Below are 15,881 nucleotides of genomic sequence, written 5' to 3'. Positions count from 1 at the left end.
ACTACTCAACAACCGAAAAAGAGTGCCTGGCAATTATTTTTGCGCTTAAGAAGTTTGACATGTACCTTGACGGCGCTTCGTTTAGCATTCAAACTGACCACGTGGCTCTCTCGTGGCTCAAAGGGCTTCAAAACCCTGCAGGACGACTCGCTTGATGGGCCCTTTCGCTCCTGCGCTACAAATACACAATCGAGTACAAGCGTGGAGTGGCTAACCACGTTGCAGATGCGTTGTCCCGTGCTCCACTTCTCGGGCAGGAAATGCAGGTGGATCCCGACTTGGTGGCACTGGCCAATGCGGCGCCCATTACACCAGAGTCGCGGTGGGGAACCCTGGTGAGCAGAGAGGAGCTCCGAGCGGTCCAGCTGTCCGATGGACTTTGTCAGAAGGTGATGCACCAGCTGGCAGAAGAAAACTCAGCCGACGCTGGGAATTTCAGAGACTTGGACTCATACCTGCTCAGCAGCTACGGCATCCTGCTGCGATACATCCCCCAGGCGGACGATGGGTCCTGCGGCCCGCCATTCCGGTCTGTAATACCACATAAACTGCGCAAGTCGTTTATAAGATATATGCATGATCCCGCCTTGGCAGGCCGCAGCAGTGGGAACAAAACTTACGAAAAGTTGTCCCAAATTGCAACGTGGCCAAGTATGAGGCAGGATGTGATGAGGTACGCACGCAGCTGCCCGGTTTGTCAGAAGGCGAAACCCCGAGGTGGCCAACCACCAGGTTTAATGCAGTCGGTGGAAAGCAAGTACCCCTAAGAGTGTGTTGCCTGCGACGTTGTCGGTCTCTTTCCCCGTAGTCCACGCGGCAATCAGTATTTGCTAGTAGTGACCGACCATTTCACAAAATGGGTCGAAATGTTTCCTTTGCGCAAACTAGACTCTAAGAAAATCTGGGACTGTCTTCTCGAGACGTTCGCGCGCTTTGGCTTTGCCGCAACGCTTATTACAGACAACGCTTCTTATTTTGTTAGCAAGGTGTTCGTGGATGCGTGTAAGGCGCTAGGCATACGGCACAAACGGACTTCGCCATACCATCCACAGGCGAATATCACGGAAAAAGTGAACCGTAACCTGAAGCAGATGCTTGTATCGCATACAGAGCGACACAAAGACTGGGACGAGAAATTAGCAGAAATGGCATTCGCTACCCGCACAACAATCATCCGGTCCACGGGTTTTACTCCGGCCCAACTTAACTTTGGGAAAGAGCTCGTGTTTCCCCTGGGAAACGGCCTCCTTTGCACAGATCCTGCAAGCATGCAGCGCACAACCACGCAGTTCGCAGAAGATCTCCGGAAGCGTCTCACGGAGAACCTGCGTGAAGCCCGAGAGAGACTCGATGTCTCGAGACTGCAGCAGGCAAACCAGTACAACAAGGGGAGGCGAAATCTGCAGTTCAAGGTAGGAGATCTGGTACTGAGGCGAACTCATCCGCTGAGTGATGCAGCTAGAGGCTTCACGGCCTCTTTAGCAAAGAGGTGGGATGGCCCCTACCGTGTTAGTAGCAAGCTCTCCAACCTGTCTTATGAGCAGGTGCATTGTGAATCTCGTGAAGTGTGCGGGTCTATTCATGTCGCCGACCTTAGAGCTTTCTATGAACCCGAGGAGGTAGATGTGTCGCAGGTTCCAGATGACGGCTATCCGGACCACCTCTCGGAAGATTCCACACCGTCTCTACCGCGGTACAACTTGAGACGGCGGTGAAGACGACCGGGAGTAGCACGAGTTCTAAGTGCATTATGTTCATGCCCTCTTCGGTGTTTTGGGGGGGGGGGGGAGAAGAGAAAGGGTCCGCGCTCCCGCAGGCACAGTGGGGCAGGCATCTTTCGTGTGTGCGGCTACTTTTTCTACCGCGCCATGGCCTCATGTTGTTTTTAATTTCTAGTTCCTCGTGCCAGACAGCGGCGACGCAGCTCCCATCATCAGACCACCCCCCACGGCTGCATCGGTACTGTCCGGAAGTACTGACGTCGGACCCGTGCTCGCTCATCTGAGAAGACCCTTGCTGACCCAGAAGGAAGCCCCCCCCCCCCCCCCGAAAACCATCAAAGACGTCCTCTGTTTTCGTTTTTGGAAGGGGGGAGATGTGTGGGCAACCTGGCGATTCCAAGCGGTTGGCCCAGGCTGCCCCTCCGACAATCATAAGTGGTCATCTTGACCACGAGGGGGCCAAGGGCAACTGGCCACGCGAGCGGCGCTCCGCCGCTGATAAAAGGCCGTCGCAGCGGATGCGCGGGGGCTGTTGGGATCGCGGCGCAGGCGATAGCGCTCATTAAATGTTTACGTGTTGTTGAACCGGTGTGCTGTGTCATTCTCCGAGACGGATAGCAGCAAGGGAAATCCCACAAGTGTCGGGAATCGAAACAGAGACAAGTGCTTCTGAGCCCAGCGCGCTGCCGACTCGGCTACGGTAGCTCGTGGAAATATATTTTTTTAATTATGATCTTGTAGCTCTGACTAGCAATAAAATATTTGTTTTCGAAAAACGTACACTGTCCAAGAGAAAAGTAATTTTTTATTGTTATCTGTACACTAAAAATTTTAATAATTATACGCGGATTGCACCAACCGCAAGTTTATTTTCTTTTTATTCGTAATTATACATGCATCAGAGCATCTTAATTAAACGGCTGTAGCTTCAGGGTTGTTATTTCGTTTTCTTAGGGAGCACGTTCCCATTTCGGTTAGCGCCAAAAACAGTAAAGCTCAGTCTTCTGCTTCTGGGTAGCCTTCATAGTCCCCCTCCCACTCCATGCAGCGACCTTCCTTGCTGTCGTCAACATGTACACAGGTACAGTTACCAGTGCACCCGACCCACATTCCTTCTTGCTTTGTACACTAGAAATGAAAGAGAAATAAGAGTTGCGATAAGTGTGAAGCATGCTTTTGCAGTTATGTTTAAATTGTTATCTAAGATCGTGAATTCGGGCAATCTTTATGTACGAATTCGTGTTTTGGCATTGAAACGCTTAAACATGTGTTTCGTATTACAGTCAATTAGTCAATCACAGGTAAAAACATATAGCCGGAAATAAATTTTTATTGTGGTACTAAAAATAAATGCTAAAATTAAAAGTCTCAAAGCAGATGCTTGGAATGTTTGGTCTCGATGGAATCCAAAATATTAATTTCAGGCGATTCAAATAGAAGATCTATATAGTTGAAATATAGTATCTCAAAATGGTATAATATTTGTTTTAAACAACGAATAACTAATTCAATTTATAATTGTTTCAAATCTGTTTCAAGCGGCATGTATAGTCTGGATTTGTTATAGGGGGTTTTGTATGTTTAGATTTAGAGATCTGGTCTTAAAACAAAAGCCATGAAATGTAAACTTATGTGGTTTTTGCAGGTGCGTTATACAGCCAGCCGCACATAGTATAGGGGTTTAATCGTAACGATCAGCCAGGAAACTAAATAAATTTTTTATTTAACTTTTTACTAAGAGAAAAAGAACATATGGTTCCAATTATAAACTTGCTGAGCGCACACTAAAGTACTAAATCAATAACTTCTATAAATACCTTGAGCACATGGGAGGCATAGTAGTGCACTGCACTTACCACTCGTGCAACAGGTGCAAGGCTTGGGCTACGGCAAGAGACTAAAAATCCGCGCGGACGCCTTATCACATTGACAGCCTTGCTCCTGCTGCACCAGGGGTTACTTTAGCGCACTACTGCACTTCTCACGCGCTCAAAGGTTAGAAAATTAGTGATTTAGGGGTTTTCAATGACGCTCAGAAAGTTTATAATTGAAGCCATGGGTATAGTTTCATAAATTAAAAAAAGGTAAATAAATTAATTAAAAGTTAAGTTTAGTTATTTAGTTACTGATCGTTACGATCAGCACCGACACTACGTCTCCCTCGCCGTATAACGCAGGTGCACGAACCTCATATGTATAGCTTTCACGGCTATTTTTTAAACAACAGTGTAAAGCTTAAAATATATTTTAAAAAAAATCAATTTTATTCTTGTTACCTGACGTGTGCCCGTTACTTGAAAAAGGTAATGAATTACAATTACAAATTACTGAGAGTCAAATGTGTTGGATTAGAGTCAAAATTACTTTGGCTCAAAAGTAACTGCTTCGTACTACAGGGTGAAACAAGCAGACGGCAGGCTCTTTAAACCGACCAGAAAATTCGGTTTCTTAACCTATCGCGCTACGACTTTGTGCAGCGTTGCCCACAGATGGTGCATTTTTTTTTTGGTAAATTCTGGAAAAAGCGAGCTTACCTGAGGAAAAAGTAAAGAAAGAAAAAGGCTTAGCTCCTATGGAAACGCAGCAACGCCACCGGTCTGCAAACAACACGGCGCCGTTTCGTACGGGAGACAAGAGATGGCGCAACAAACGCCTCCAACGAACGAGCATACGGCGCCGAGAGCAGGCATTTTTAGCAGACGATCTTTTCGACTCAAAAGCGGCACGCGTTCCGCAGGCGGCGACAGTCGCAGAAACAAAAAAGACAGGCGCGGTAACAGCAAGGAACTGCAGTTCTTTGTCTGCGAATGGGCCGGCTTAGGGCGTCGTCTGCTCGTTCGTTGGCGGAAGTTGGCGTCGCGACCGCTTGCGCCATCTCTTGTCTCCCGTGCGAAACGGCGCCGTGTTGTTTGCAGACTGGTGGCGTCGCTGCGTTTCCATAGGAGCTAAGCCTTTTTCTAGCTTTACTTTTTCCTCAGGTAAAATCGCTCTTCGGAAATTTGACAAAAAACAAATGCACCATCTGTGGGCAACGCTGCACAAAGTCGTAGCGCGATAGGTTAAGAAACCAACTTTCCGGTCGATTTTAAGAGCCTGGCGTCTCCTTGTTTTACCCTGTATATATATTTTCGCAATACATTACCACTTTATATTTGCTGAATTTCTTATCCCGCATGCGAAATATCGACCGTGTTCTGGTCGACTATGTAAAATGTCTTATGTCAAATAAAAACACTCAATTTAGCACATAAACAAAATAAACAAGAGATTTCAGTGAACATGTAAGTTTCCCTAACATATCAGCTAAGACGTCTGCAAAGACAAGATAAAGTAAACGTTTCTTCAACTGATAAAATTTTGACATTTATATTTAAAAAAAAACATAAACAAAGTTGATGTTTCTTTTCTTGTAATACTGACATTCACATAAAAAATAATTGTTTTTCAATAAGCAAAAAAGTATTTATCAAGTAACAATATGCTCTAGAATGGTTAAAAACAATTACGTTTGTTTCGCAGAAGTGGACTTCGAATGACTTCCCAGAGCCACCAGTGGCGCTTGTTTTTGATTCAGCACCAACCGAATGGAGGCTGGAAAGAAGTAGATATTTTAAATATAATAAGCGTAATATTGTCACGTATGAAGGTGAAGAGACGATATATATTGAACTGAAATCAACGTTTGATCGGGCCAACTAGTGCCCAAAATAAACGAACAACCGAAGGAGCTGGATAAAGACAACTGTACAAATCGTAGCGGGCGTGGGAGTCAACGGAAACGCAGAATCGAGCTCTGTGGAATTCGTTCGTCACCATCAAGAGACTGCCACTGAGTCGGTGTCTTGAATATTCGATCTAGAATGTACGGGGGTGAGCTAGAACGGGACCATAGAGTTATTACAATGCATGCTCGAGGTTCAACTGGCGCTAGTGTTTATGCGATTTCCGGGATGCAAGTTGAAGCAGACAGCATCCAGTCTACTTTTGCAGTGCTCTTGTGCATTCCTATAGGAAAACGCCCAAGCATTTTGTTTCTTTGCCGGACAATTAGGTGGATAACATTAATTATTTTGTTCGTACCGAATAATATGTGTCTTCATTAACGTTGTAAAAAATGTATTTGCTTTAGTTACAGCAGTTTACGTTACCAGTGAACGACATTAAAGCTCAAAGTTCGCCAGCATTCGTGTGGCGCTTGTATATTGCTGATATGCACGTCCTGTCAGCATCCAAAAATAACAGCGTCGTGCATTTATACGAGTGACAAAACATTCAAAACGTGAAAAACAAAGTATGTTAACAGTAAAAGATGCGTCTTTTTTTTTTTTTTTAAGCAAAGCAGCTTTTATCGGGTACCCGTTCTCTGGCTTCCCTCTATTTTTAAATATTTCAAATGTACGGGGGATGCTTTGAACAGAAAACCAGCCTCGTCGCACATATTAACTAGCAGAAAGTATAAAGCAGTGCTTATTGTTCCTGCGTAGTTCCAGCCGTCTCTTGGTTTTCCGGGTGTCCTCCGTTGGTTGGATACGTTGATCGCTTAGGCTGGAAGGTGCCAACGCCGTGTTAGCGCTAACTGTGTCTGACAGTGCACAAAAAAATGCATGTACGAAGCCGTTTTAGCTTCGTGTTAAATGCCATGAATTTGAAAAAAGACGCCGTAACTCACCAGTTGTTTTTTTTCTGCGTGACTGAAACACTTTCAATCTACCTAGTACGCACGAAGTATTGGAGATATTTGGTTTTATAATCGAGCGCAGGTAAAAAATGCACCGACTTTTTTCCCATAGGAATGCATAACTGGAAGTGAATTTCCTAATGGTTGCTGTCTGCTAAACATTGCGACAACACACTAGCTCGAGTTGAACATCAAGCGTACGTTATATTAACTATATCGGCGCGATCAATTAGACAAGGTCATTTTCGAGTCTTTCCTTTTTACACTCGGTGAAAGTTTAAGGACGAATCTTTTAGATATGTGGATAATACTTCCTTTTCGGTCATACAAGCGGCAATATTCTAGTGTCAGTTGTCGCAATTAGTGCGAACCATATTTGTATCGACTAAACGCACACCTATTAAGAAATTTTCGGTAATTATCGATTGTGGGACGCTTTTCCCGGTATTATGTCTTATATCACCCTGACTCTAAGACTCACCAGCACAAAGTGCATTGTGTACTTATTACATATTTTTAAAACAAACATGGAAATCCTGAAAACGCTCCAAGTATCATAATGTGTTTGACATTGATGTAAACATGTTTTATAGAGGATAAGTATTACATGGGTGCCATTTCGACATGCTTTTATGAAGGTCGACGGCCATTATGGGATGATATAACCGTCATCCTAAGCTGGTTAATAAACAAGAACCAATGATTTAGCTTTACGAGTCTTGGCATTTAGTGTAATGCTGCAATTGAACTAATAATCGTATTTTCGAATATAAGGGAAAACATTTTTAACAATTTTTCTATCACAAACCGATTTGTTTCTTCATAAACTTCGCTAAAATTTTCTATTCGTTTCTCCTAATTCCACAACTGAGCTAAGGAGTGCCACACTCCCGCCTGCAATGATGCGCGGAAGACTGGCGTTGTTTCGGGAGCTTCGTCATTAACTTGTCATCCCGACGTTGGACCATTAACTAAGAATACGGTTTCAAGATAATGATAACGGACGCGAGACGTCTACGCCACACTTTGTGTGGTATTGTTAACGGAATTTACCGCGCTCTTTATACACACAGTTTCAAAATTAGGCGTGGAAAACGCAAAGTGTAATCAATGAATGCCCCGAACAAAATTGGCAATTTGAATTTTTTTTACATTTATGTATTCTCTAGCCGTAACTGCCATCAATACTGGAAATGCAACATACTTCATAAACTCGATAATTAGAAAGTTAATCAGGTATTACATTAATGGGCAAATCAAGTCGAGAGTCAGCACTGTATCTCCCTCCGTTTGCCTTACAACTTTCCTTGACAGCTGTTCTCTCAAGTAAAGACCGCCGAGTTATATAAATGCGTGGTGAAGACTGCCGCTTTTTAAAATTCATTCCTAATATACGTAAACACGTTTATATATGTTGTGTCGTAATTTTCACAATCATGAACATTTCTACAAAATGTTATGTTTATAACGCTAGATAAAGCACGAAAACAAAAAAAGAATAATCACTCATTTTCTGACTTTCAATGCTGCAATCTATAAAATGGATAAATGTATCCCTTCAAAATTTGTATCGCGTTAATTGTATCTTTTAACTGTTGAATTCCGATTAAAATAAAACAGTGAACATTTTGTTGAATTTATTTTCACCTTTTATAAGTACCAAAAAAACAAACAACGTAACTATATAAATAAATTCATGAAACGATTGAATACAACTAAGCTCCCTTCATCGTCTTGAATGTTTAATGCGCAACAATGTGATGCAAACCTTTTTGAAGCATACAATACCAGAAATTACAGTACTTTTTAAACCAACCACACGATTATATTTAAGAAAAGCTAATTTGTTTATTTTCTTTAGTTAAAAGCGCATTTGGCACTTTACTTTTCTAATACATGACTTTTTACATCCTTGTTTACTAGAGATAACTCGCACGATTGGGTACGATGTAGTATATATATATATTATTTTGAGCAGGTTGATTGAGGTGTCTCAGCGTGCTTGGAAAAGGTCCCAGGAGAACCGGCCGCTCGGCAGAATGTCCGATCCTTCCTCTGAGCTCATGCGGCTGTCGCGCCCCGCCGTCAGGATGCACAAACTGGGTCCTGTTCACGCGCCCGCAGTCAGCTTGCCGAAGTTGACGCATATTCACAGCTTATTGGTTCACGTCGCTGCTCACAATATATAGATATCTACACATATATATATATATATATATATGATAAAGAGCCACTTCGAAAACTTAACTCCTTGACTTAGACGTATCACCCGTCTCGGGTCGAAACGTCTAAGTATAGGAGTTAAGTTTTTGAAGTGGCTCTTCATTCTATACAAACTCTCGGCAGCCAAGCCCCGGACTTCGTACTATATATATATATATATATATATATATATATATGTGTGGCCAGGGGTAATTAATAATGGGGGCTAATCGTTACGATCAGTCGGCTAATTAATTAAAATTTGCTAATTAACGTTTTAATTAGCGAAAATAGTCATATGTTCCCAACTAGAAACTTGCTCAGCGCCATCGAAAACCACTAAAATAGTCATTTTCAGAAAGATTTTGGGCGCGTGATAAGCGTAGTATTGTACCACAGTTACCACTCGTGGAGCAGGTACAAGACTGGCTAGATAAGAGACGGAAAAAGCGCGCGGGCGCCTTACCGCAGCCGCTAGCTTTGTACCTGCTCCATGAGGCGTAACTTTGGTGCACTGCTACGCTTCTCACGCGCTCAAAGTCTTTCTAAAAATTACTGATTTAGTGGTTTTCGATGACGCTGAGCATGTTTCAAATTGAAACTATATGTATATTTTCAATATTTAAAAAGGTAATTAATAAATTTTAATTAAATAGCCGACCGATCGTTTCGATAAGCCCCCTATACTATGTCCCCCTGGCCGCATAGCTCACCTCCACAAGCGGCATAAGTGTAGCTGTCACGGCTTTTTTAAACAATTGCATGAAGCTAAGAAAACACCGTGTATATATATATATATATATATATATATATATATATATATATATATATATATATATATATATATATATATATATATATATATATAGCAGAGAAGAAAAGAAAACCGAAAACCCTCGGTGAAAACAGCAATAACGGACGGTTTGTTCTTCGACGTCTCGGCCAGTATATACATACAGGGTGTTTAAGAGGACGCAGGCCAAATCGCTCCTTCGAAAACTGCTCATCGCAACAAAAAAAGGCTTGTGGCGTTTTGGTCCTGGGCCAGGGACCCATTTAGGAAAATTATTAAAGTCCGGGATAATGAAGTTGTTCATTATTTTTGCATAATTATCTTTTTTATTAGTGTGTTTAAGGGCATGTTTAAATTAGAAAATTGCTCAGCATCATCGAAAAACTATAAGTCAACAAATTGAAGAATGATAGAAGGCACGCGAAGCATTTTACGGCTTTCTGAAAAACCGACCAAAAACGACGGGTTTTTAAGTGTCGGTTTTTATATCGGAGCGCATCTGGGCCGCGACGGCACCACGCCCCGTGGAGAAATAGTGCAACCAACCTCTGCTGCTCCGTCATCGCGCAACGCAGCAGCGGCTGGTTGCACTATCTCCCCACGGGGCGCGGTGCCGCCGGGGTTGAGATACGCTCTGATAGCAAACCGATACTTAAAAACCGGTCGTTTTTGTGCGGTCTTTCAGAAAGCTGTAAAATGCTTCGCGTGCCTTCTATCATTCTGCAATTTGTTGATTTAGTGTTTTTCGATGATGCTGAGCAATTTTCTAATTTAAACCTTGCCCTTAAACACAATATTAAAAAAGTTAATTATGCAAAAATAATTAACAACTTAAATATCCCGGACTTTAATCATTTTCCTAAATGGGCCCCTGGCCCAGGACCATAACGCCACAAGCCGACTTTTTTTGCGATGAGTAGTTTTCGGAGGAGCGAATTGGCCTGCGTTTTCTGAAACACCCTCTATATATCATCAAGCAAACTCTCGAGATAATATTTGCGGTTCAGTGGAACTGCAAATGTTCATAATTATTTTTATTCAGAATGCAGTAATGTGCACTCTCGAACCAAAAAAAAAAAAAGAACGCGAACGAAAGAGCGACAGCCTTCCGCCCACTTGCCGTCGCTAACCTCCCGCCAGCGCAAGCTCACGAGCACGGTGTGACGGTGCAAAGTTACCTGTGTTTGATAAATTAAATTCGCGCCTATTTGCATCAGTCTGACCACGTCAGTCTGTCACGTGGTCACGTCTGACCACGTGACAATGCGGCCTGCGCGTTTAGACTATCCAGTTATGGTAGAATGAATAAACCTGTAGCAGATATAGATCGATATTATAATAACATCACGATATTTCGTTCTCGTCTGTACAAGCCGTGAAGTTTTTTGAAAACAAATCGTGGTTTTATATGCGGTTCTTTTAAGTTGTGGCACAATATTTGAGGATGTTGATTTCACTACAGTGTTGTCTACGCACAATTGTGTTGCAATGAAATATATTTCACTAAGAAAATTAAAATAATGGCCCTTAGACGAAAATGTCCGCTGCCTTTATATATGTAATTTATGGATGAAAGTGCAAGTGCCCGTAAATATACAAAACTCTGATATTTACCTTCCAAAAGCAATAACATTTTTCATGCAGTAAGGATCAGTGCTCCACCAACCACTAGTTTGTTCAAAAGTGACGGCCGAAGTATGTTGCAGCAAATCCGGAGATATCATGTGGGAACCGGTTTAGACGTTATTTTGCTATCCGTTGGCTTACTAAAACGCCGCATTAATCAAATATTTTATTTGTCGCTTTACAATGAAAGAGAAATACCGCACTAATGCGTATTTAAACATCACATTCCGCAGTGCTGAGGGTTTGAAATAACTCGAAAGTGAAGAATCTAGTATGCACATTCAAACAGAAGGAACAACAGAAATACTAGAAGCATAACACATGCTAGTGCATCGAGTTTGCCCAAAGTTAAGCATGAGACTTTCTGTGCACAATAAGGTCTATGGACGAGTTTTTCCATAGAGACATATTTTGTCAGGAGCTAAGTTCGCCGTTATTCAAATACTTGAAAGAGAAACAACGGTTAGACGGAAAAAATAAGCTCACTTGGCATTAAATACGATGGCCACAAAGAAGACAAGTTGAAGAAGCTAAACACATTAAACGCCATTTCAGGACCTTTGCTATGGCTTCAAGTGAACATACAGAAAATGTTTGCTAGTTTTATACACGCCGAAAGGAGAACTCTGATGTAATTTTACTCCCAAACAACCTTTATTAAATGTCACACTTGTATTGTAAGTTTAAGTAACAAAATTATCTGCTGCGATTCGGCGCACCATATAAGGGAACGTATCGCTGAGAGGTTTATTATTATTTTCCTTTTTGGCGTATAACATATCTTTATATATATATATATATATATATATATATATATATATATATATTAACATGGAAGTTCATAAGATGAACTATCAGTGAGATATCTGTGGTCCTAGGAGTAGTTGGGGTACGATGAACTTTTTGGAGTTAGATGTTTCAGTAGTCCCCAATAATGCAATTTTAAAACAACAATTATTTAAAATTTTCTACGTCATTTTTTCGTCCTTACAAGTTTTGAAAATAATTGTTACCGAATTGCATACATTGCCCTTCTAGGTCCAGAAACTTCTACTGGAGTCAATATGTTTCCTGTTCTTTTAAATATCAGCCGCCTGTTCGTGGTGCGCATGACTTTCGTTGGTTTTGCTTAAATACGTCACCGTGGACACTGCGGCTGCAACTGTATAAATGATGTTCGCGCCACTTCCGGCCGCCATGACACGGAGAGAGTAATACTTCTGGTTCCCCTGGGTTTACCTTGCCTTGTTGGGTACGCGACGATTCTAGGTTCTCTAGCCAGAAATTGTGTAAGAGGTATATTCTAAAACAGTCCCTGTTTCGTGTTTTTCAACGACTGTTGCGCAGTGGCAAGAGCAAAATGTCAGAAAAGAAGTTACTTCGATTATCTGGAGACGAGTGACAACAGGAAAGCCCCCGAGCATCGGATATCGCAGGACGGTGACATAGGAAGCGGTGTTAGCGGGTCAACATAGTGGTTCAAGACACAGCCACAATAATACTTGAAAAAGTAGCGTACTGGTTTACGTCACGTCATCACGTTTCGTCATCACTCCTGCGAAGGACACGCTGCGAAGGTGGTAACGACATAATTGAAACAACAATGTCGTTCTTTCATGTCGCATTATGGCCAGAGTTAGCGAAGCTCTTTATGAGCGCAAATTTTATATCGAGCAAAAAAAGTCTAAAAAAGTAACGATTCATAATTCTAAAATTATCTCCTTTATCGAAAAATTTTTAAATCTGTCTGCCCGTTACATATAATTTTCGTCTATACCCTAATTTTCACTTGAGCCCTAAAAGCAGTAATAGAAATGTTAACTGACACACTTTAGATTACTATTCGTCGTGGAAACACGATGAAATCGTTAACTTATGCACACCTGGTACGATAAATACATGGGAAAGACAAACCTCGGCCTAACCCTTACCAGATATTTTGAATAAAAATGTGTACGAATTAAAAGCACACACCTTCTGTAAGAAATGAACCAAATATTTGGTTGTCCTTCAATTATTTGCTTACAAGAGGTGCAAGACAATGTTAACAGATGAAAAATTAACTGAATAGTTCAAAATACACATCTGCTGAAGTAAAAAACAACATTGAATATTTCATATAAGTTCATGCGTTTGTCGGTATAGTACAAACAACTTGTTTATATTTTGTTCAAACGTGTAAGAGGTCACAGGAACTGCAACTCTACAAACGGATTCATAAAAAAAAAAACATTACTACTTGTCCATTGCTGCGCCCTTACAAGGAGTGCAATAAAATGTTAGTACAAAATATTAACTCTATAGTTCAAAGACCGCCGCTGGTATACAATTTTTGAGTGTTATTTGAAAGTTAGTCCGCATCTACGTGTAGCTAGAACAATTCATGAAACGTGCCAGCGGTCACTTCAACTGAACTTTATAGGACACGTGACCTTAAATGTAAGCTAAAAAAATATTAACGGTGTAGGTCATACGACACGCCAGCTGCTGTAGAGAACAACAATAGTGAGTGCAATTTGAAAGTTCAACCGAATAAAGGTGAAAGCACGACCACTACTCCGCTTAGTCCAAGCAAGTCAGCGGTCACTGTGAATGCTACTGGATTCAGAAAACTAATAAAAATGTGTTTATTTTTTTACCGCCGCCTTGCAAGGTGCACAAGCAAATGTTAGCGGAGGAAATCTTATATCTAAAGTTCAGAAAAAAAAACTGTGGCTGTCAACAAGCAAGCAATATATTGAACGTGATTATAACGTTCATCTATATCTAGGTGTATTATTAACAACCTTATTTCGTCTCATTAAAACGTGTCCGTGCTACCTGTGACTGCAAAATTATTTATAAAAATTAATAAAACCATGTTTGGTGTCAATTAACATGACCTAACAAGTACAAGAAAATGATAGCAGATAAAATATTAACTATTGTTCAAAATACACACCTCTTGCTGTAGAATATATTAAGGGAAGACAAGGTAGGCTGTTTAAGTACGCCCGTATTATCCCATCTTTTAGAAGCGACGTAGGACCCACCCATGGCCCCTCCCTTTCTGATCCCACTTTAGGCTACTTTGGTATGTTTAAAAAGATGCCATTCAATAATGTCCAAGGAGATTGGGTAAGTGATAATATACCTGTGTAGAAAAAACACTATAGAGCAGGGCATTTGATGTAGTTTACACTATAAGCATAAGATTAGTACGGGCAACATCCCAGTTTGGCAGTAGTGCACGCTGAAATCACCACATCAAATTTTCCTGCATTTTCACAGCAATATTTGGGTGAAATTTTACATATAGTGAAGCACCGCCTGCAAAGCTTTTTTACGACGCACGAAGTAAAATCCTGTGCGGAATATAGGGTTAAAGAAATCGACAGAACAAGCCGTACTGGACACTAAAGAGAAACTAGTTACATATTGAAGATAACTTAACACTTGGCCTTTTTGTATACCTCAGAAAAACCTTCCACAATTTTCAGCATAATAATTTATTCAAAAAATTGCAATATTAAGGTATCCGCGGTGTAGCACTCGTGTTACTAAAAAGCCAATGAAACAATCGCTGTAACACGTAAAAATTCATAGTTTCATCAAATAAGCTAGAAACGCTTAATGGAGCCTCACAGGGTTTTACACTGGGCCCATCACATTTCCTCATTTATATTTATGATATCGCGTGCATATCCGATTCCCCAGATATAATTTTGCATGCGGATGACACTAATATCTTTATTAGTGAAGAAACACTTAAAATTTTTGATTGAACCGCGAACACTTATCTCGTAAAACTTTCAAGATTGCCGTGTTCCCACAAACTACGATAAAACACTAGAAAAGCAAAGTATGTAATTTTTTTAAGCCGGCAACAAACCTTTATACAAAAACCCCTGGCATTACGTTTAAAGCTGCATTCATAGAACAGGTGACAAAGGAAAACTGCGTAGGCGTGTGGTTTGATCAAGTGCTGAATTTGAGTACACACGTAGATAAATCAACATCCGGGCTATTGCGAGTTTAGGGCTGCATTTATGAAGTATCAACCCTCGTGCTTAAGCGGCTCGTTGAAATGTTGTTCTACGTTCTATGTTTATCTAAGATGTGCTGTAGAATTCTTATCTGGGGCAAGACAACAATATAATATTACAATAAATTTTGAATTCTGCAAAACAGGTTCGAAAATTATAAAGGTAACATGAGTGTACTGTGCACTCAACTAGTCTCGATCAAATAAAATATAATAAAAAAATAAAATATATTACCTTAAATTATTTCATTTCATTCATAAAAGAACTATATGTTACGCACGGCGATAAAGAAACGTCAACGTATCAGTTGCGTCACGCTAAAAAAGGACACCATATACCAGAACTAATTACGGAAGGCAGAGCTATGAACTATTAGCAATATTCCCCAATACTTAAAAAAATAAATATTACACGGCATTTGTGGTGGGCAGCGACATACGCTTTCCATAAAGCTAACTTACTTCACATTGTATACAAATATCTATTATGATTATTTGTTTAGCAATCTATGTTATATTTTATTTTTTTTTGCTGACTCCTGTATTTTGCATTCGTATATTGTATAGTCAAACCTGTCATGTACTTCGTAATAGTGTTTAGTTGCTCAGCACTCTACTGAGCCTTCTTTTTTGTTGTTATTTTTATTTTTGTTGCGGCGTTTGGCGGAACACTCTTTTGTGTATTGAACTGCAAGGGGCCATTCTCTCGGTAGGCTTGATAGCCTTTTGCACTTCTTTCAGACACACTCCGGAAAAAAAAGATGAAAGACAAGCAATACTGTGGTTTGCCTCACACGCTGCACCTTCACCAGTATTTGTTCCTTTAGGGCAATTCAT

The 15,881-nt window shown here is 40.9% G+C and overlaps 1 pseudogene; it reads right to left on the bottom strand.

The window, feature by feature from the left end:
- Positions 1 to 2,611: 2,611 nt before the first annotated feature.
- On the bottom strand, positions 2,612 to 11,570 carry LOC115321331 (annotated as a pseudogene).
- Between the last annotated feature and the right edge of the window lie 4,311 nt (positions 11,571 to 15,881).

Source organism: Ixodes scapularis, unplaced genomic scaffold (assembly GCF_016920785.2).
Source record: "Ixodes scapularis isolate PalLabHiFi unplaced genomic scaffold, ASM1692078v2 PGA_scaffold3__209_contigs__length_174095766, whole genome shotgun sequence".
Lineage (NCBI taxonomy): Eukaryota > Metazoa > Arthropoda > Arachnida > Ixodida > Ixodidae > Ixodes > Ixodes scapularis.
This window is presented reverse-complemented; position numbering and strand designations above follow the sequence as displayed.